This window comes from Bos indicus, chromosome 9 (genome assembly GCF_029378745.1).
Source record: "Bos indicus isolate NIAB-ARS_2022 breed Sahiwal x Tharparkar chromosome 9, NIAB-ARS_B.indTharparkar_mat_pri_1.0, whole genome shotgun sequence".
Taxonomy (NCBI): Eukaryota; Metazoa; Chordata; class Mammalia; order Artiodactyla; family Bovidae; genus Bos; species Bos indicus.
Window position 1 is genome coordinate 45356135 of NC_091768.1, and position 23227 is coordinate 45379361.

The following is a 23227-nucleotide window of genomic DNA, read 5'->3' on the forward strand; positions in this document are numbered from 1 at the left end:
CCAGTGGACAGTGGACACTCTAGCCAAAAATTAAAAAAAAATATATAAACACAGAAATACAGGATAAAGGTAACTGAGGCTTCCCTTATTTCTTAACATCATTTAGATGGAAATCAAATTTAAATGCCATCCAATGTGCTTTTGAATAGGCTTTGGTTCAGCTCCCAAATATTGATTGCTTGACACAGTCTCCTATGAGAATACTCAGAAGGTGTCGTCTTAAACAACACACCTACTTTTTACGGTGGAGCCACTCTTAGTAGCTGTGCCTTCATGGGACAGCTATCTTTGGAGGAAGTTCTAACCTTTCCTTGTCTCAGTTCAGTTCAGTTGCTCAGTCATGTCCAACTCTTTGCGACTCCATGAACTGCAGCACGCCAGGCTTCCCTGTCCATCTCCAACTCCTGGAGTCCACCCACACCCATGTCCATTGAGTCACTGATGCCATCCAACCATCTCATCCTCTGTTGTCCCCTTCTCCTGTCCTCAATCTTTCCCAGCATCAGGGTCTTTTCAAATGAGTCAGCTCTTCGCATCAAGTGGCCAAAGTATTGGAGCTTCAGCTTCAACATCAGTCCTTCCAATGAACACCCAGGACTGATCTCCTTTAAGATGGACTGGTTAGATCTCCTTGCAGTCCAAGGGACTCTCAAGAGTCTTCTCCAATACCACAGTTCAAAAGCATCAATTCTTCTGTGCTCAGTCTTCTTTATAGTCTAGTTCTCACATCCATACATGACCACTGGAAAAATCATAGCCTTGACTGCTGTGACTCCATGAACAGCACCCACCAGGCTTCCCTGTCCCTGGGATTCTCCAGGCAAGAACACTGGAGTGGGTTGCGATTTCCTTCCCCAATGCGTGAAAGTGAAGTTGCTCAGTTGTGTCCGACTCTCAGCGACCCCGTGGTCTGCAGCCTACGAGGCTCCCCTGTCCCTGGGATTTTCCAGGCAAGAATACCAAAGTGGGTAGCCATTTCCTTCTCCAATAGCCTTGACTAGATGGACCTTTGTTGACAAAGTAATGTCTCTGCTTTTTAATATGCTGTCTAGGTTGGTCATAACTTTCCTTCCAAGGAGTAAGCGTCTTTTAATTTCATCACTGCAGTCACCATCTGCAGTGATTTTGGAGCCCCCCCAAAAAAGTCTGACACTGTTTCCACCGTTTCCCCATCTATTTGCCATGAACTGATGGTACCGGATGCCATGATCTTAGTTTTCTGAATGTTGAGTTTTAAGCCAGCTTTTTCACTCTCCTCTTTAACTTTCATCAAGAGGCTCTTTAGTTCTTCACTTTCTGCCATAAGGGTGGTGTCATCTGCATATCTGAGGTTATTGATATTTCTCCCAGCAATCTTGATTCCAGCTTGTGCTTCATCCAGCCCAGCATTTCTCATGATGTACTCTGCATATAAGTTAAATAAGCAGGGTGACAATATACAATCTTGATGTGCTCCTTTTCCTATTTGGAACCAGTCTGTTGTTCCATGTCCAGTTCTAACTGTTGCTTCCTGACCTGCATACAGACTTCTCAAGAGGCAGGTCAGGTGGTCTGGTATTCCCATCTCTTCAAGAATTTTCCACAGTTTATTGTGATCCACCCAGTCAAAGGCTTTGGCATAGTCAAGAAAGCAGAGATAGATGTTTTTCTGGAACTCTCTTGCTTTTTTGATGATCCAGCGGATGTTGGCAATTTGATCTCTGGTTCCTCTGTCTTTTCTAAAACCAGCTTGAACATCTGGAAGTTCATGGTTCATGTATTACTGAAGCCTGGCTTGGAGAATTCTGAGCATTACTTTACTAGCGTGTGAGATGAGTACAATTGTGCAATAGTTTGAGCATTCTTTAGCATTGCCTTTCTTTGGGGTTGGAATGAAAACTGACCTTTTCCAGTCCTGTGGCCACTGCTGAGTTTTCCAAATTTGCTGACATATTGAGTGCAGCACTTTCACAGCATCATCTTTCAGGATTTGAAATAGCTCAACTGGAATTCCATCACCTCCACTAGATTTGTTCATAGTGATGCTTCCTAAGGCCCACTTGACTTCACATTCCAGGATGTCTGGCTCTAGGTAAGTATGAGTGATCACACCATCATGATTATCTGGGTCATTAAGATCTTTTTTGTACAGTTCTTCTGTGTATTCTTGCCACCTCTTCTTAACATCTTCTGCTTTTGTTAGGTTCCTACCATTTCTGTCCTTTATTAAGCCCATCTTTGCATGAAATGTTCCCTTGGTATCTCTAATTTTCTTAAAGAAATCTCTAGTCTTTCTCATTCTATTGTTTTCCTCTATTTCTTTGCATTGATCACTGAGGAGGGCTTTCTTATCTTTCCTTGCTATCCCTTGGAACTCTGCATTCAAATGGGTATATCTTTCCTTTTTTCTTTTCTCAGCTCTTTTTAAGGCCTCCTCAGACAGCCATGTTGCTTTTTTGCATTTGTTTTTCTTGGGCATATGCCGGGGTCCAGCCCCAGTGGATCCAGGGAAATTCGAAGGAGAAACGGCTTCGGCGATCAGGATATGATAGCTTTAATTAAATATTAATTAGAGTTATAAAGAGTAATAGAATAAGGATAGCTCATCGAGAAAATTCAGTGGAGAAAAGAGGCTGAATAACTTGGTTTACGTGGAAAGCCAATAAAATTCCAAAATAAGGAATTTACATCACCTATGTAGGCCACAGGCGTCCTCCCGTTCTCCCAAAGGAGAGGAGACACTAAGGCCTCCCCAGTCAGATCTTAGAAGCCCAGGCATAATTAGTAGGCTTGACGAGCCTCCACGTTCCAGATGGGGATTCAGCCAGAAGGTGAGAGAAAGAACGACATGAGGAGACCAGTCTTTCAAGGAACTGATCCCATTTTTTATTTTTCCAGGGTCTGTTTTTATACACTGAGATGTTATACAAAAGTCACGCGGGGTCAGCAGTCCTGACTTTTATTAAAGTCAGGTGCTTCATACAAATGTATACAGAGGTCTTAGGGGTGTTACATCATCTTCTGGCCAGGGGGCATGCTGACAACTTATGACCCTCTCCTTGTGACAGCAGTCAGTCAACCAGAACACTTATTTCTCCAGGGGTGATTATTCTTAAAACAAATGCCACCTTCCGAAGGCACCAGATAAAGTTACATTCTTATAGGGTGAGGGTGTAGTGGGTTTTAATTAAGGAAAGAATTTGCTTAGCCTAAGGTCTAACGTGATTAATATCAAAGGTTAATACTTATTTCTTCTATATATTCATTAATGTGTATAAGGGCAGGGGATATGGAGACTTAGCAGTAAACATTGGCTCAACAAATGAAAAATCCTTCACCAATACAATTTCTAATCAGCCCACTATACTACACTAATAATTTTCTAACTTCTCAAAAGAATCTGTTTTTAGAAGGTTTAAAGCATCTCGTGCCTCTCACGGTTGGGAGGCTGTGAACAATCACATGTGGCCAGACAAGCCTGTCAGGCGAGCTAGAGAACCTTCAGAGGAGTTTGTAGATTGAAACACTCCTATCACACCCAGGAATTATTATTAACTGGAGCTCTAAGTTAACTCCTTCTCCGAAAGAGGTGGTGGGGGACAGCCCCCCGTAAAGTCAGAGGTGTAGGTGAGAGCACAAAGTAGTAAAGTAGGCAGTCTCTGGTTTTGGGGGTAGATGCTCGAGAATTTCCAGGAGGACTCCTGAGGCTCAATCCCGCCTTTCCGTATGTTGAACCTCCTTCCTCATGACCTTTGCCACAGGCGGAGGTCCTCATGCTGGCTCCTGGCAGGCATGGTCTTGATTCCTGTCTCCTGTACAATGTCATGAACCTCCATCCATAGTTCATCAGGGACTCTGTCTATCAGATCTAGTCCCTTAAATCTATTTCTCACTTCCACTGTATAGTCATAATGGATTTGATTTAGGTCATACTTGAATGGTCTAGTGGTTTTCCCTAGTTTCTTCAATTTCAGTCTGCATTTGGCAATAAGGAGTTCATGATCTGAGCCACAGTCAGCTCCCGGTCTTGTTTCTGCTGACTGTATAGAGCTTCTCCATCCTTGGCTGCAAAGAATATAATCAATCTGATTGTCTACCCTCCCTATTATGTGTAACAGTGTCTCTCTTTTCACAGTCAAGAGTCCATATTGCTATTTTATCAGCTTTAGCTCTAACATTAACAGCAGCACCACATATATTATCACTGTGAAAAGTGAAAGTGAAGTCGCTCAGTCGTGCCCAACTCTTTGTGACCCCATGGATAGTAGCCTGCACCAAGCTCCAACATTCATGGGATTTTCAAGGCAAGAGTACTGGAGTGGGTTGCCATTTCCTTCTCCAGGGAATCTTCCCAACCCAGGGATCGAACCCAGGTCTCTCACATTGTAGACAGATGCTTTACCGTCTGAGCCACCAGGGAAGTCAGTAATCATCAAAAGATTCTTCAATAAGGTACAGCAGCATCTGTAGCCAAAAGCGATTGAGATCACTTCACCTCTGCTGTTTGTTCAGTGTAATTAGCCATCATCCTCCTTGTTTGTTTTTCTCATCTTTCCACATAGGCTTAATTCCATCCTTAAAAAGTGAGTATTCACAGCTGGACATTAAATTACTAGGCAACTGGATATGGTTGTACAGAGCCCAAAAGCCTTCAAGAGTATCAAACTTAGAGATCAGCTGAAGGTTTGCTTTTGCCAAGTTTTGCTTTTATCATTTTTAAAAAGCCAGAGTGCCCATCTGTTCTGTAAGGGATGTTTCATATATTGTTCTGGATTAGCCACCTCCTGATAGATTTCTCTTTTCTCTGCAGGTAGGAATTAGGAGTAGAGGTGGTTTCTGGTTCCACAGTCACCATCTTAGATCCCTCTCCATAATAAGTTATTTTAAAAGTACTTCAAAGCATGGGTTATTTTATTTCTCCTTATAAAACTCTGTATTTCAAATGCTTTGGTTAAGAAAAACCAGTCTAAAACTTTGAAACTAAACACAGGCTTTTCAATCTTCTCCCCCATGCAACTATGCCCTTCACAGTATGGTGCTTTCTCTTCATAACATCCTGCTCGATGCAGTGATTTTCAGGAGGGTCATGGAGGAGAGGTGAGTCCTAGGGTGCAGGTGAGGAGTTTCCTGAACCTCTTGAAACACTAGTTTTAAGTCAGTCTTTAGTTACTGCTTTTGAATGTGGATAGCAGTGCTGGATAGTCATGATACTTAAATTTGTTGAAATTTCCTGGAAGCTTAGATCGCATACTATTTTGGTGATTTAAAAAAAAGATCACTTAGAATAAAAACATACACTTATTAGGCATGTGCCCAGACTAGCCCTAGGGATACAACATGAATTATTGTGAACCTTAACACTGAGAAATCTTAAGATCAGGAAGCCAAATGTGTCATAAAATAATTTCGATTTAGTATGAGAGGTAATGCGTTGGAATTCCAGTAGAACTATTCAAAACCCAAAAGGAGGATGCCATCAAGGTGTTGCATTCAATATGTCAGCAAATCTGGAAGACCCAGCAGTGGCTACAGAACTGGAAAAGGTCAATCCTCGTCTCAATTCCCAAGGGTAGTATCAAAGAATGTGCTAACCATTGGACAATCGCACTCATCTCCCATGCTAGTAAGGTCATGCTTAAAATCTTGCATGCTAGGCTTCAGCATTATGCAAACCAAGAACTTCCAGATGTTCAAGCTGGGTTTAGAAAAGGAAGAGGAACCAGAGATCAAATTGCCAACATTTGCTGAATCATAGAGAAAGCTAGGGAATTCCAGAAAAACATCTACCTCTGTTTCATCAACTACACCATTTGACTACAGCATTTGACTGCGTGGATCATAATAAATTGTGGAAAGCTCTTATGGAGATGGGAATACCAGACCACCTTACCTGTCTCCTGAGAAAGCTGTATGCGGGTCAAGAAGCAACAGTTAGAACCCTATATGGAACAACTGATTTGTTCAAGGTTGAGAAAGGAGTACGACAGTACTGTCTGCTGTCACCCTGTTTGTTTAATCTATACGCTGAGCACATTATGAGAAATGCCAGGCTGGATGACTTACAAGCTGGAATCAAGATAGGTGGGAGAAACATCAACAACCTCAGATATGCAGACGATACCACTCTAATGGCAGAAAGTGAAGAGGAACTAAAGAGCCTCTTGATGAGGGTGAGGGAAGAGTGTGAAAGACCAAGCTTACAACTAAATATTAAAAAAAAGTAAGTTCGTGGCATCCGGCCCCATTACTTCATGGCAGATAGAGGGGGGAAAGGTGGAAGTAGTGACAGATTTCCTCTTCTTGGGCTCTAAAATCACTGTGGATGGTGACTATGGCCATGAAATCAGAAGATGTTTTCTTTTTGGCAGGAAAGTTATAACAAACCTAGACTGTGTATTGAAAAGCAAAGACATTACTCTGCTGACAAAGGTCCATATAGTCAAGGCTATGGTCTTCCCAGTGGTCACATACAGTTGTGAGACCTGGACCATAAAGAAGGCAGAATGCTGAAGAATTGATGTCTTTGAACTGTGGTGCTGGAGAAGACCCCTGAGAGTCCCTTGGACAGCAAGGAGATCAAACCAGACAATCCTAAAGGAAATCAACCCTGAATATTCATTGGAGAACTGACGCTGAAGCTGAAACTCCAGTGTTTTGGTCATCTGTTGTGAACAGCTGACTCACTGGAAAAGTCCCTGATGCTGGGAAAGATTGAGGACAGAAGAGGGCGTCAGAGGATGAGATGGCTGGATGGCATCACTGATGCAATGTACATGAACTTGGGCAAACTCTGGGAGATGGTAAGGGACAGGGAGGCCTGGGGTGCTCCAGTCCATGAGGTTGCAAAGAGTCAGACATGACAGGATGACTGAACAACAACAGCAAATGAAAGGTAAAACTTTTGACTGTGCAAAGCACAAGGAGAAAATTATCTGAGAGATGGAAAATCTTTACAAAGAAGTGATCTATAAGCCAGGTTTTGAAAATTATTTATGAATTACCTAGGTGACAAAACAGGCATTCCAGACAGGCCATTAGCCATTCAATAAATATTTATTGAGTGTCTACCATGTAGTAGGTGCCTCATGGGGTATAACATGCAAAGGCTGGAGATATAAGTGATATTTTAGAATATGTTATTGCCAAAGCAAAAATATAATAAATAGATGGAGCAGTAGGAAATGAAGGTGTGAACTGAGGAAAGATATATCCAAATTCATATCCCATATCCACCACACTTACTTGGTCTATGCTGCTGCTGCCGCCAAGTTGCTTCAGTCGTGTCCGACTCTGTGTGATCCCATAGATGGCAGCCCACCAGGCTCCCCTGTCCCTGGGATTCTCCAGGCAAGAACACTGGAGTGGGTTGCCACTTCCTTCTCCAATGCATGAAAGTGAAAAGTGAAAGTGAAGTCGCTCAGTCATGCCCGACTCTTAGCAACCCCATGAACTGCAGCCTACCAGGCTCCTCCATCCATGGGATTTTCCAGGCAAGAGTACTGGAGTGGGTTGCCATTGCCTTCTCCGTACCTGGTCTATAGACATCAGCAAATAACATAAGCTCATTAAATATCAGCTCTCCCATCCGAACAATATAAGAAAGACTTTATTAGGTTATTAGGAAAGTTAAATGAGCTTATAGTTGTAATAGTTCATGGCATCAAATAAGGACTAAAATATTAATTATTATATCTATCATCTTTTGCTGAATAATAACTACAAAATATTTGTGGCCTACAATAATTGGCATTTATTTTCATGTTCATTGAGTCTGCAGGTCAACTGGTGATCAACTGATCTAGACTGTGGTTGGCCAGGAAGTTCTGCTTCAGGCTTGTCTGCTTAACCCACATATCTCATTCTGGGCTCAGATTTCAGGAACAAAGGCAATCAGGGTATGTTCTTAGAGTGATGGCAGAAGCACAAGCCCAACCATGCAAGCTCCTTTCAAGCCTCTATTCATGCCACATTCCTAACATACCTTTAGTCAAAGTAATCACATGGCTAAGTCAAAAGTCAGGGCGGGAAAGCACTCTATGCTTTCATGGAAAAATGACAAGGATGTGGATGTATAATACAGAAAGGAATAAGGTTTGGCAGTGATTTACTTTGTTATATATATATATTTTTTTTTAATAGCAAAGGCCTTATGTATCATCCTAAGGAGTTTGAACTTCATTCTTCAGGTAATGGGAAAACACTTGATCAAACCTGTGATTTTATTTATTTATTTTGGATATTTATTTTATTTGGCTGTGCTGGGCCTTAGTTGTGGCACGTGGGATCTTTCTTTCTTTCTTTTTTTTTTTTTCCATTTTTGGCTATGCTTGGTCTTTGCTATTGCACCGGGGCTTTTCTCTAATTGCAGTGAGCAGGGGCCATTCTCTAGTTGCAGTGTGAGGGCTTCTCATCACAGTAGGTTGTTTTGGAGCATGGACTCTAGGGCACATGGGCTTCAGTAGTTGCTGCATGTGGGGTTAGTAGTTGCAGCTTATGGGCTCCAGAGCACAGGCTCAGTAATTGTAGCTCATGGGCTTAGTTGCCCTACACCAAGTGGGATCTTCCTGGACCAGGAAGGTGTTCCCTGCATTGCAAGGCAGACTCCCAACCACTGAACCACCAGGGAAACCCCCGAGGCAGAATCCTCAATCTTGGTTGCAGCGCATGGGCTCTTTTAGTTGCAGCATTTGGGATGTTTTGTCTCAGTATGTGGGATCCAGTTCCCCAACCAGAAATCAAACCCAGGCCTCCTGCATTGGAGCTGAGAGTCTTAGCCACTGGACCACCAGGGAGGTCCCAAACCTGATTTTAGAACACAGGTTGCCCTGATGTTGTGGAGAAGAGAACTGAAGACAAATATGACTAAAAGCAGAAATACCCTGACTAAATACAAATAATACGTTGTAGTGATTTCTTAAAGATGACAAAAGCCTGAGCTAGAGTGGTGCCTTGGCCTGCATCGAGGCAAGAGATTCCATTGAATAAAAAGAAGACAGTAATACAGTAGGCTAAATCCTGGGGCTGAATCTTGAAGAATTTATTAATTTTATTTTATTGCTTTGTTCTTTAAAATTACTGAATAAATCTGACCAGAGCAGTTCTTCAGGCCATGGAATTTAGACTTAATAAATGAGAAGTAATCTTTAATTGCATAAAATAGTCTCCTGTTGGATGATGTAGAAAGTGAACTCAGAGGTTTACTAGAGGCAGCTTATACTGACTTGGTAAGAACCAACTGTTAAGTTATCAAGAATTTTGTGAGCCAGTTGCCTTACATATTAAAAATTAAAATATTGATTTATATTATTAAAAATTAAACTGTATAAACTTACAATACAATATACTGAAAATAAAGATAATTCCTCTGCTTCTAGTCAAGATGAAGTAACAGGAAATGGATTGACTTGTCCCAGGTGGCGCTAGTGGTAAAAAACGCACCTGCCAGTGCAGTAGATGTAAAAGACATGAGTTCAATCCCTGGGTCAGGAAGATCCCCTGGAGGAGGGCATAGCAATCCACTCCAGTATTCTTGGCTGGAGAATCCCATGGACAGAGGAGTCTGGTGGGGTCTCAAAGAGTTGGATGCGACTGAAGCGACTTAGCACACACATGAAAAACAATTTTTTTTAAACTTAGACAAAAATATGAAATAGCAGTTTTCTGGACATTGGACATCTGGTAACAAAAGACAGTGATCCCCAAGGGATGAGAAACAAATGAAAAGAAGCCTTCAAGTGGCCCCAGCTTACTGCCCTGAGAAACTTCGCAGCCATGGAGCAGAGAGGGAGCATGCGAGCCCAGGACTCGCTGAGCTGAGGAGACAGACCTGAGGGTCCAGGGATAGATAGCAAGGGAGTCCAGTTCTCAGGCCAATACCATGGGAGAGACCTGCAGGGAGAGAGCATCTTAGAACTCTGGATAGGGTCCTACTGGAATATTATGCAGAGTACCAACCAGTACATGCATGTAAGAAAATAATTTGATCCTGGAGAAACAACTATCTGAAAGGATTACAGGAAATAGTAGTCTGTGCTCACACATGATCTGAAATAGTGCCTGTTCCCACAGCTGGAAAAACTCATAATTTGGATAAAATACTCAGAAAGGCCTTCCCTTGGTACTAGGGAACATCCAAATCTAGACAAAACACTGCTCTGGCCTCACCTTAAAAACCCTGAAAATTGAGGCCCAAAAGGAACAAACCATTTTCAAATAACTACATCTCAGAACGGAGAAGGCAATGGCACTCCACTCCAGTACTTTTGCCTGGAAAATCCCAGGGGCAGAGGAGCCTGGTAGGCTGCAGTCCATGGGGTCGCTAAGAGTTGGACATGACTGAGCGACTTCGCTTTCACTTTTCACTCCAGTGTTCTTGCCTGGAGAATCCCAGGGACGGGGGAGCCTGGTGGGCTGCCGTCTATGGAGTTGCACAAAGTCGGACACGACTGAAGCGACTTAGCAGCAGCAGCAGCACATCTCAGAAAAAGCTTAAGAAGATGTACAGGAGTACATCAATATGCTGCACTCAACAAAGTAAAATTCAGAATGTCTAACCCAAGATTACAGGATTGCAAAGAATTAGGAAAACAGGAGCCGGAGAAAGAAAAATTAATCAATTAAAGCCAACTCAGAACATACAGAGTTCATAGTTGGCAGAAAAACTATAAAACTTATTTATTTTAGCTATATTCCATGTGCTCAACATTTAAGTTCAAATACAGACATTAGGAAGTTGGTGAAGTTGAATACATAGCAATAGAAATAAAACCCAAAGAGTGAAAATAAAATTTTTTAATGAAATGAGCATCACTGAATTTGGAGATAGAAACAACCCCAATATCAATCAGTAGGTAGGTGGATAAACAAAGTATAGTATGTTCATACAATGAATTTGGCTCAGCAGTGAAAAGGATAAGTTATTGATGTGTACAATATGGGTGAATCTCAAAATAATTAGTCTCTGAGAGAAGTATCATAACGAAAGGGTATACATTGTATGATTCTACCCATATAAAGTTCTAGAAAATCCAAATTATAGTGGCAGCAGTTATCATTGATTGCCTGAGGAACAGAGTAAGGATGGGAGGGGCAGAAGGAAGGGATTACAAAAGGGTACAAGGGAAGTTTGGGGGGTGATGGATATTCTATTGATGGTTTCATGGGTACATAAATATATCAAAAATTATCAAGTTGTACACTTTACACATGTGCTTTTTATTTTATGTCAATTAGACCTCAGTTAAAAAAAGTCTGACCCACAGTGGTGATTGAGTAAAATTTAGCTGTATTGAACACACACACACACAGATAAGAAATATTTAGAACTTATCATTTCCTAATTATTTTTCCACATTCTGTTGTCATCTATGTTCTTGGGATTACTGTTTACACATATTGTATCAGTATGGTGACATATGATATTGTGCCGCTTTTCATCTCTGCACAATTCCACATTCACTGATATCATGCTGGTAGCTTGAAATGGGTCATGTTGGGAACATATACCTCACAGAAATTGTCAATTGCTGCAAATCACGGCCACCCACCTTCCACCCCACCCCCACCCCAATTCCAAGAGCTGTAGTTAGTTAGAGATGCAGGTCTAAAACCAGGTATTCTGTTCCTAAGTCCAGGGATCCTTTCACCAAACCATGCTATGCATCTCACCAGCATACCCAGAAACTGCTCAGAGACACACAGGGGAGTGGCAGACTGAAGCTGAGACTTAAAGGGCCATTTCCTCCGCCTTCCAGCCCGAGGAGCAGCATGAGTTAACACTGTGAGGCACAAGACATTTTCTTCACTGTTTCCTCTCGTTTTCACTTCTTCCCTACTCCCTTAACTCCCTTTCCACCTTCTTTTCATCTGATAAAGAAACAGATCTGCTCTCAGACAGCAGTGCTTAACAAAAAGGGATACCTTATTTATAGTGGAATTTCAGCAATCTCAGAAAATGATTTTTTCTTTTAGCAAGGGTTCTTCCCAACACTTCTTGATGGTAATATATGAATATGTCAGCTATATTTCTGCTCCCAAATAGGACATATAATTTAACGATGAAATTTATGCATTTCCACAGTTTATTTGAAATCTGGATTTTACCAGAAAATCCACATATGCCAAATTTCTGTCTTCGCAAGCCTGTGTGTATAACAAATAGAGTTAAATTAGTTAGTTAAATGTTAATCATTTTGTTGTGTCCAAATCATTGTTTCCCCATGGACTGTAACCCTCCAGGCTCCTCTTTCCATGGAATTCTCCAGGCAAGAGTACTGGAGTGGATGGCCATTCCTTCTCCAGGGGATCTTCCCGACCCATGGATCAAATCCAGGTCTCCTGCATTGCAGGCAGTTTCTTTGCCATTTGAGCCATCAGGGAAACCTGGAGTTAAATAAGGGATCAATCAAATTTCACATTCCTGCCCCCAACAACTATTACTGGAATTCCAGAATCCCTCTGAATTCTTAGGGCATGTTTCACATCAGCTTAGGAAGTCCTCTCAATGCTCTGGGGTTCTGGTTACCTGGTTAATGTGTTTCCCAGGAAGGGAAGCCCCTGAAAGTTGTGCCTGGCACTGTTGCCTCTGTCCAGTATAAGGTAGAATCTATTGAAGGTGTCATCTTTCATTGCTTTCAGAGCTGCCAAATCTGGAGGCGCCAAAGCAGCCCTATATTTTCTATTGCTGGTGATGCCAAGTCATGCTGATCTGTGAAAAGGCAAGTGGAGGATACCCCTCTTCCTGGATTATCTCAAGCTGTGTTCTCCTAGCTCCTAGAGTGCCATATAATACATTCCTTGGAATTTTTGGTAACTTTTCTTTCTGGAGGGTTCCAATAAGAACAAATGTAGTGGAGTCTGGGGACAAGTATCCAAGACACAGAACTTACTGTTTCTTCCATCTTTGGCTTCCCCCTTCAAGGGATGGAGGGGGATTATGCAGGTGTCAGAGATGGCAGGGGAGAAAAGAAAAGTAGAAAAACAAGACAGAAGTCTGGTCCAGACATGTCTAAATGCTGGTTTTGACTCAGTGGGGCTCTGCTACATCCAATAATGTGAATAACCTTTAATTTTTCCTATCATGGTAAAAATTGGTCTCATTTAAGCTCCTTGAACTAATTCTCACCATACTGGTGAGATGTCTGGGTGGCCCATACAGAGGTGGTCCGTGGTTGTTAAAGGAAATTATACAAGTGTTAGATCATATTGCCCAGTAGCTTAGCTTTTGTTTTGTTTTTTTAACTAATGGTCCTTCTCATTCTATCACTGAAACTGGTATTTTTGTTTTTGTGGGAGAAAAATTGAGAAGGGTGCATTCAAACGGCAGGAAGAAATGCACAATAAAGAATCTTTTCCTTTTCCTTCTTTCATATAATGTTAGCATTAACTAAGGTATAGATCCTAGCACATGAAATCAGTTTTACAAAGAGAAAAACGAGGCTCTGAGGGATTCAATGTGTTAAATTCACAAAGTCCTATAAGGCAGAGGAGAACTAAAAGTCTGTGTCCCTTGACTCCTAAATCAGCAGCCAACCCTCTGTGTTGGCTGCTTGCTTATCATTTTATATTATCTACTCAAATCATAAAGTCCAATCTGTTGATAAATATTATGGAGGGAGATCTTTCTGTTATATTTTGATATTTGTTCATGACTGCAACCCATGCAGCTGCTGAGGATTTCCACGTGTACAGCTTTTATGTGGTGGGTATTTGGGAAATCATGAAAGCTTTACAGAATGGTAAAGTAAGAAGTCGAGAGATACCTGGAGTAACAGGCAAATTTGGCCTTGGAGTACAAAATTAAGCAGGGCAAAGGCTAACAAAGTTTTGCCAAGAAAATGCACTGGTCATAGCAAACACCCTCTTCCAACAACACAAGAGAAGACTCTTCACATGGACATCACCAGATGGTCAACACTGAAATCAGATTGATTATATTCTTTGCAGCCAAAGATGGAGAAGCTCTATACAGTCAGCAAAAACTAGAGCAGGAGCTGACTGTGGCTCAGATCATGAACTCCTTATTGCCAAATTCAGACTTAACTTAAAGAAAGTAGGGAAAAACACCAGACCATTCAGGTATGACTTAAATCCCTTATAATTATACAGTGGAAGTGAAAAATAGATTCAAGGGATTAGATATGATAGACAGTGCCTGAAGAACTATGAACAGAGGTTCATGACATTGTACACAAGGCAGTAATCAAGACCATCCCCAAGAAAAAGAAATGCAAAAAGGCAAAATGGTTGCTTGAGGAGGCCTTATAAATAGCTGAGAAAAGAAGAGAAGCTAAAGGTAAAGGAGAAAAGGAAAGATATACCCATTTGAATGCAGAGTTCCAAAGAATAGCAAAGAGAGATAAGAAAGCCTTCCTCAGCAATCAATGCAAAAAAATAGAGGAAAACAACAGAATGGGAAAGACTAGAGATCTCTTCAAGAAAATTAGAGATACCAAGGGAACATTTCATGCAAAAATGGGTTCAATAAAGGACAGAAATGGTATGGACCTAACAGAAGCAGAAGATATTAAGAAGAGGTGGCAAGAATACACAGAAGAACTATATGAAAAAGATCTTCATGACCTAGATACCACGATGGTGTGATCACTGACCTAGAGCCAGACATCCTGGAATGTGAAGTCAAGTGGGCCTTAGGAAGCATCACTACAAACAAAGCTAGTAGAGGGAATGGAATTCCAGTTGAGCTCTTTCAAATCCTAAAAGATGATGCTGTGAAAGTGCTGCATTCAATATGTCAGCAAATTTGGAAAACTCAGCAGTGGCCACAGGACTGGAAAAGGTCAGTTTTCATTCCAATCCCAAAGAAAGGCAATGCTAAAGAATGTTCCACATACTAGCAAAGTAATGCTTAAAATTCTCCAAGCCAGGCTTCAACAGTACATGAGCCATGAAATTCTGGATGTTCAAGCTGGATTTAGAAAAGGCAGAGAAACCAGAGATCAAATTGCTAACATCCGTTGGATCACTGAAAAAGCAAGAGAGTTCCAGAAAAAAAAAAAATCTACTTCTGCTTTATTGACTATGCCAAAGTGTTTGACTGTGTGAATCACAACAAATTGTGGAAAATTCTTGAAGAGATGGGAATACCAGACCACCTGACCTGCCTCCTGAGAAATCTTAATGCAGGTCAAGAAGCAGAAGTTAGAACTGGACATGGAACAACAGACAGGTTCAAAATAGGGAAAGGAGGACATTAAGGCTGCATATTGTCACCCTGCTTATTTAACTTATATGCAGAGTACATCATGAGAAATGCTGGGCTAGAAGAAGCACAAGCTGGAATCAAGATTGCTGGGAGAAATATCAATAACCTCAGATATGCAGATGACACCACCCTTATGCCAGAAAGTGAAGAACTGAAGAGCATCTTGATGAAAATGAAAGAGGAAAGTGAAAAAGTTGGCTTAAAGCTCAAATTCAGAAAACTAAGATTATGGCATCCAGTCCAATCACTTCATGGCAATTAGATGGGAAACAATGGAAACAGTGAGAGCCTTTATTTTTTGGGGCTCCAAAATCACTGCCGATGGTGATTGCACCATGAAATTAAAAGACGCTTGTTCTTTGGAAGAAAAGCTACGACCAACCTAGACAGCATATTACAAAGCAGAGACATTACTTTGCGAACAAAGGTCTGTTTAGTCAAAGCTATATTTTTTCCAGTAGTCATGTATGGATGTGAGAGTTGGGCTGTGAAGAAAGCTGAACGCTGAAGAATTGATGCTTTTGAACTGTGGTGTTGGAAATGACTCTTGAGAGTCCCTTGGAATGCAAGGAGATCCAACCAGTTTATCCTAAAGAAAATCAGTCCTGAATATTCATTGGAAGGACTGATGCTGAAGCTGAAAGCCCAATACTTTGGCCACCTTGATGCAAAGAACTGACTCACTAGAAAAGACCCTGATGCTGGGAAAGATTGAAGGTGGGAGGAGAAGGGGATGACAGCGGATGAGGTGGTTGGATGGCATCGCTGACTCAATGGACATGATCGTGAGTAAGCTCCAGGAGTTGGTGATGGACAGGGAAGCCTGGAGTGCTGTAGTCCATGGGGTTGCAAAGAGTCAGACACAACTGAGCGACTGAACTGAGAGAATCTTTCAATAAATCATAAACCCCCAGGAATGCATTATTGTTAAATAGTGTGTTTTTATATCTCCTGTAATTCCCCAGAGGCACATCACTTGAAAATCAAAACTTGGAACGTTTAAAATCATACTTCTAAACTTCTAAAGCTGCAGAAGCAACTGAATGATTTAGTTCAGACAGGGAGTTTGTAGGACTTGGTTCTAATATTAGACAAATCAGTTCCCTCATCTCTTGCTGACCTATTTGTTCATCCATCCAAGTCATTACCCTAATCTCTCTATAGCTTCTGTGTTCTGTACAGTAATTAGCACATATGGGATCCATTTGTTGCAAGCAGTGTCACAGACTGGAGCAGGCAGTCTTTGATAATAAGTTTAAATGCAAACATTTATGAAAAACTTCCTCCCCTAAGAGGAGCAGCAGATCGATTAATTAGAAACAGTTAAGGAGTACATTGCTTCCCAGGTGGTGCTAGCAGTAAAGAACCTGCCTGCCAATGCAGGTAGATGTAAGAGACGTGGGTTCAATCCCTGGTTCAGGAATATTCCCTAGAGGAAGGCAGGGGAACCCACTCCAGTATTCGTGCCTGGAGAATCCCATGGACAGAGGAGTCTGGTGGGCTGCCGTCCATAGGATCGCAGTCAGTCACGACTGAAGAGACTTAGCACACAAGCAAGGTGTACCTTGGCAATGGTTGACAGGCAAGTGCAGAAGTTTCTTCACTCCAGATAGGAATACTGTTCTACAACGTAGCACTGGAAGACCTCTTCGCTGCATGAATGGGTATGTCTGGTACCTTATGGGGTGGGAGGCACTGATTGCAAAACTAGATGGCTGTGCAATGACCATTTTTGAAATTATATATGAAAGCTGTGTTCTGCAGAAGTGGGAACTGTGAACTAGAGAAAATATGTAAATATAATTTTATGTACACATATTTTATACATTCATTATTATAGGTGTGTATGTATATATATTTATATATAGAGAGACATATATTTTATCTGTTTCCTATATCAAATACACACATTTATACTCAGATGGTAAACAGTCTGCCTGTAATGCGGAAGACCAGGGTTTGATCCCTGGATCAGGAAGATCCCCTGGAGAAGGAAATGGCAACCCACTCCAGTATTCTTGCCTGGAAAATCCCATGGACAGAGGAGCCTGGTGGGCTACAGTCCATGGAGTTGCAAAGACTTGCATATGACTGAGCGAATAACGCAGACTGATGATACACATACAGATTTTCTCCACATAACATAGAAAAAAGTTTCTTCTCTTGAATTGTTGCTTAAGTGGCTCTGCTGTGAGGAAGAAAATCAAGGAGGATAATGATACTCCACCTGAGTCTGTCTTATTAATTTGCTCCTCAATCTTTGCAATAAACCCTGCCAAAAACGTTGCTGCTCATAGGGAATGGACATATCATATTCCTTTCCAAAGGACAGTGTCAAAAACAAAACATATATAGCATGGCCTTATCATTCCTTTGAAAAAAGGAGTTGGCCATCTTTAGAAAGTTATTGATATTTCCCTGGTTTTCATTGATAGGCCCTCATCCCAGTACTTTTCTTTAGGCCAAGTAACTCTAATCTTCTAACATTTTTCCTGGCAGAATTTGACAAACTATTTCCCATGGGTCAAATCTGGCTTGTTGTCTATTTAAGAATTTTTTTTAAAAATATTTTAAAATTGTTGTTTAAACATTTTTTTTAGTGAAGGAGAATATGTGCTGGAGAAGAATATAGGGCCTACAAAGGTCTAAAAATATTTACTCTATGGCCCTTTATAGATACAGTTAGTTGATCTCTATTCTAGGAGTTAGCTCCAAGGCCCTAATCATTGCATGGTCAGAATGAAAATCATGATGGTCCAGGCTTGTTTCTTGATAGTCCTAGTTATTAGGCAAGACCTGACTGTGTTAGACAGTAGTATAGTTTCCTCTATATCTCTGACCAGAGAATGAGTCTCTAATCTAGAAAGTTATCCTGTAACCAACAAAGCACAAGTTTGGCAAAAGTACACATGGAGCATTGAACAAGTTTGAACACATCCACATAGTCACATCATACCAGATCCACTGAGGAGGTCAATGAACTTATGTCAGTACCACATTACAGTTGCATCCATGATAATTATGCAGGTGATGTAGCAAAATAAAGTGGGTATATGGTCCATTACTGTTTTTGCTTGCTCATTTGCCAAACTCTTGAACTTCTACTTCCAGTTTCTTTCCACTTAATTGGCCAGCATTGTCAATCTCTGAGGAAAGAGTCTCTGATGATAAGCATCTTACCTCTTATACGCTTGGTTTGTTTCTTTAAGACTGACCTTTATTTAAATTATTTAAAGGTACTTCCTTGGTGGTCCAGTGGCTGGGACTCCAAGCTCCCAGTGCAGGGGGCCTGGGTTGGGGAACTGGGCCAGTTGGGGAACATGCCACAGCTAGGAGTTTGCATGACGCAACTAAGACTCAGTGCAGCCAAGTAAATAAATAAAATGAAATATTTAAAAATATGTAATAAGCGATTATAAGGATTCTGTTTTTACCCTTAAGTAAGAGGTGATTTTCTTCTTGAATGGAAAAAAAACTTTACCCTATATACTCAGCTTACTTGTCTATTTTTCCCAATTGTTTTGGCATCCCTTTATCTATTTTGGATAAAATCAAGACAAAAAGATCTTCTCAACTTATATGCATGTGTACACGCACACACACACACACACACACATTTGTGGTTTTCTTCCTAAAGCCAGTTCATATAAAGTCATTTTTTGTCTTGAGAGAAAAAGTTAAAATGAAATTCCTCACATAAGGATGGGAATAATCATGTCAGATCTTTTCAGTTTTCCCTGTTCCCCGGTTACCTCACTTTCTTTTCATTAAAAAAAAAAATCTCTGGTTCCCTGGGTTAGTGCAAAATAATCAGTAGTGAATTAAGTTATTTGCTTCCAAAATGTCAAGACCATGAGGGCTCCAGAGGACCTAGGTCACAGATGTGACCTCTAGTCAGTGGCCTCCAATTAATGGTGCTCATGACTGTAAGCACTGCAAATGTTAGCTCTTATCTATCCACACAGGATCATTGTTTAAAATGATTATCTCACTATTATTGGCATGCATGGAGTACTTTTGAATTTGAATCAAATTGAATTGAATCAGATCAAAGGGCAGGAAGACCTTACTCTCTGTGCCCTGTTGTTGGCATATGCTTGCCTGCTTCTTCACTTCAAAGTGCTGTTTCTAGTTCTCAAGTCTGAATGCTTTCCCTTTTCTATTTTATTCAGCCTCAGCTTATACCTCAATCCTTTTTGTCCTCAGATTTGACTTTTCCTGTGACTTTTGGATACCTGATATTAAGACCTTTACCGTGCCTCCTCCTGGGCTCTGTGGATGCCAGATTGGCCTCTGTAGTTGCCCGCTGAACTGTGTCTGTGCTGTCACTCCAGCCACTCCTGCCTGATACAATAAAATATGCTTTTCTGTAAAAGCAAACTATCCAAAGTAGAGATCCACATATCCCTGTCCATGGTCCTGAATTGCCACTGTACTAAAACACCATGGTGGTATCGTCTTCTCAGATCTGCCTACATTCCATTTATCTTACTCTCCAGTCTGGTTCATGGTCTTGGCCTCTGAGTTCTATTCTGCCAAGCTTTGGACGTGAGCACTATTTTTAAGTTGTGAAGCACCTCTAGGAGGATGCTATGTGGAGACCCTGAAATAGTGGACTTGGCCTGTATCTGCCACCTGAGTTTATTTTCATTTGATGAAAAGATGTTTAAAACCAAAGGCAATGGCTTGAAAGAAAATGTTGTGTGTGGGTGTAACTCTTAGATCTTTCAGATCTTTTTTCCAAGTTATTTTATTTTCCAATCCCTCTATATTACTCAACACTTTAACTATGCCCTGCCTGGGCTCTGTGTGTCAAGGTACACTGATAGGTTTATATACATAATTATCATTTTGGTACTTTGCACAGGATTTTAATTTTTATTTTTTTGGAACTTTATTTTTGTCACAGGGACAGAGAAAATCTTAGAGCATCTAGATGTTAAATAAGTTTGCCCAGAGAGTTGTGAAACTCGGATAAATGACTATATCATTAATGAAAGCTGATTTCAAAGCCTAATGAACACCACTGAGAATGCTGAGTTGATAAGAATCCAGATATTATAAAAATTTTCCTTTATCTTTAGATAAAGATGATTACAAAGAAGAATAGGTTATATGAGTAGAGAAAGTGAAGTTTTCATTTTAGGCAAACAAATTTGGCCATAAATTGATAATCATAGTAGTTGGGCTAACAATACATGGGGGCTTCTTACATATATTCCCTCTACTTTTGTTCATGTTTGAAAAACATAAAATTTTTTAAAGTTGTTTTAGATAGTTGGATGGAGAAGGCAATGGCACCCCACTCCAGTACTCTTGCCTGGAAAATCCCATGGATGGAGGAGCCTGGTAGGCTGCAGTCCACGGGGTAGCTAGGAGTCAGACACGGCTGAGCAACTTCACTTTCACTTTTCACTTCCATGCATTGGAGAAGGAAATGGCAACCCACTCCAGTGTTCTTGCCTGGAGAATCCCAGGGACGGGGGAGCCTGGTGGGCTGCCATCTCTGGGGTCGCATAGAGTCGGACACGACTGAAGCGACTTAGCAGCAGCAGCAGAGGCAGCAGATAGTTGGAAGTAAGAGACTTTTGAAAAAAATTGTACTACATCTATATGCTAAAATACCAGATACATATTAAATTATTTCTGAGTGTTTTATGTAAATAGGCTTATAATTAAGTCATAGAAACAGAGCTGTTAGAAACATGGGAAATTCTATCAAGTCTGTGTCAAATTCTGTTTAACCAATTCATGAAGTTTTTTTGTTTTGTTTTTAAACTGGCAAGATTAATACTTAATACAACTTGAGATTTTGATTAAAAACTTAAAAAATATAAAGACACGAAGAGTATAAATTTCTTCATATCACCTTAACCTTTCTTCTCCTGATACAATGTCTCTCCTCGGAAGTGACACCTTTATCAGGTTCAGGGTATTATCCTTGACGACTGTTTAAAAAGTGAATTAATATCAGTGTGTAAATTATAAATACATAGTTCTATTATACATATATGTGTTAGCACATTATGCAATGTTTTCCTGACAACTGAATTTTAAACTTAACTGTATTTGGAAGATAGTAATAGTCATTTGAAGGAAATTACTCCCCCATTTAAAATACCTATTTCAACCATTTAAAATACCTATCTTACAACTTGGTCTGTCATCCCACTATTCTAGTGACAAGATTCTGAACCTTGCTGGTATAGAAGAGGGAAAAAAGGATGCAATTTTAAAGATAAAAGAAAATATTTACCACCTATTATTACCACAGTCCATGTAGGTATGACTAATTGTTAGCCTGAGCTAATAAAATATCTGGCAGTATTTTATAAGGAAATACTTCTCCAGTTTTCTGAGAGTCCTGGTACTGAGCCAAAATTAGACCTCCAATCATGGTGAATTTTGCTCTGGTCCATAATTTACAGCCTAACCTGCAGAGTCTGACAACATTGTTCTGGGTCATCCATGTGCTCAGACTGCCTGTCAGTTGTTCTCTGTTAGTTTTGTTGCACATACAATTACTGCAATTACAGCATCAAAGCTCTGTCAGGGACATAAACAATTATCTAATTTGCTTAATGAGGGTGATAGCATAAAGCCACCTCACATTATTGACATGTCAGTGTTTTAAAACGTTACCTGCTCCCTTAAATGCCAGATTATTTTTTCCTCTTGCATTAAAAGTTTTCTTTGTGTTTTTTCCCCATATTTATTGGGATGTGTTGATTTAAGTTTAAGGTGCTCAGTATATTGATTTGATACATTTATAAATTGCAAAATGATTACCACTTCTCTGCCATCACATTGTTACCATTTCTTTTCTGTGGTGATAACATCTGAGATCTACTCTGTTAGCAACATTCAAGTATATGTATGATACCGTGTTGGTAGATTTAATCACCATGCTTAACTGGACATGGGACAACAGACTGGTTCCAAATAGGAAAAGGAGTATGTCAAGGCTGTATATTGTCACCCTGTTTATTTAACTTATATGCAGAGTACATCATGAGAAACTCTGGACTGGAAGAAACACAAGCTGGAATCAAGATTTCTGGGAGAAATATCAATAACCTCAGATATGCAGATGACACCACCCTTATGGCAGAAAGTGAAGAGGAACTCAAAAGCCTCTTGATGAAAGTGAAAGTGGAGAGTGAAAAAATTGGCTTAAAGCTCAACATTCAGAAAATGAAGATCATGGCATCCAGTCCCACCACTTCATGGGAAATAGATGGGAAAACAGTGGAAACAGTGTCAGACTTTATTTTTCTGGGCTCCAAAATCACTGCAGATGGTGACTGCAGCCATGAAATTAAAAGACGCTTACTCCTTGGAAGGAAAGTTATGACCAACCTAGATAGCATATTCAAAAGCAGAGACATTACTTTGCCAACAAAGGTTCGTCTAGTCAAGGCTATGGTTTTTCCAGTGGTCATGTATGGATGTGAGAGTTGGACTGTGAAGAAGGCTGAGTGCTGAAGAATTGATGCTTTTGAACTGTGGTGTTGGAGAAGACTCTTGAGAGTCCCTTGGACTGCAAGGAGATCCAACCAGTCCATTCTGAAGGAGATCAGCCCTGGGATTTCTTTGGAAGGAATGATGCTAAAGCTGAAACTCCAGTACTTTGGCCACCTCATGCGAAGAGTTGACTCATTGGAAAAGACTCTGATGCTGGGAGGGTTTGGGGGCAGGAGGAGAAGGGGACGACAGAGGATGAGATGGCTGGATGGCATCACCGACTCGATGGACGTGAGTTTGAGTGAACTCCGGGAGTTTGTGATGGACAGGGAGGCCTAGCGTGCTGTTGTTCGTGGGGTCGCAAAGAGTTGGACATGACTGAGCAACTGATCTGATCTGATATACTACATCCCCAAACTTGTTAATCTTATAGCTGAAAGTTTGTACCGCTTAACCAAGATCTCTCCCCTTCCCCCCGCCCCACCATCCTCTGGGAACCACCATTCTACTCTCTATTTCTCTGAATTTGTCTGTTTTAGATTCCCCATATAAATGATATTA

General features: G+C 40.8%; 1 pseudogene; it reads right to left on the reverse strand.

The window, feature by feature from the left end:
* Nucleotides 1-219: 219 nt before the first annotated feature.
* On the reverse strand, nt 220-4834 carry LOC139184821 (eukaryotic translation initiation factor 4E-like; annotated as a pseudogene).
* Between the last annotated feature and the right edge of the window lie 18393 nt (nt 4835-23227).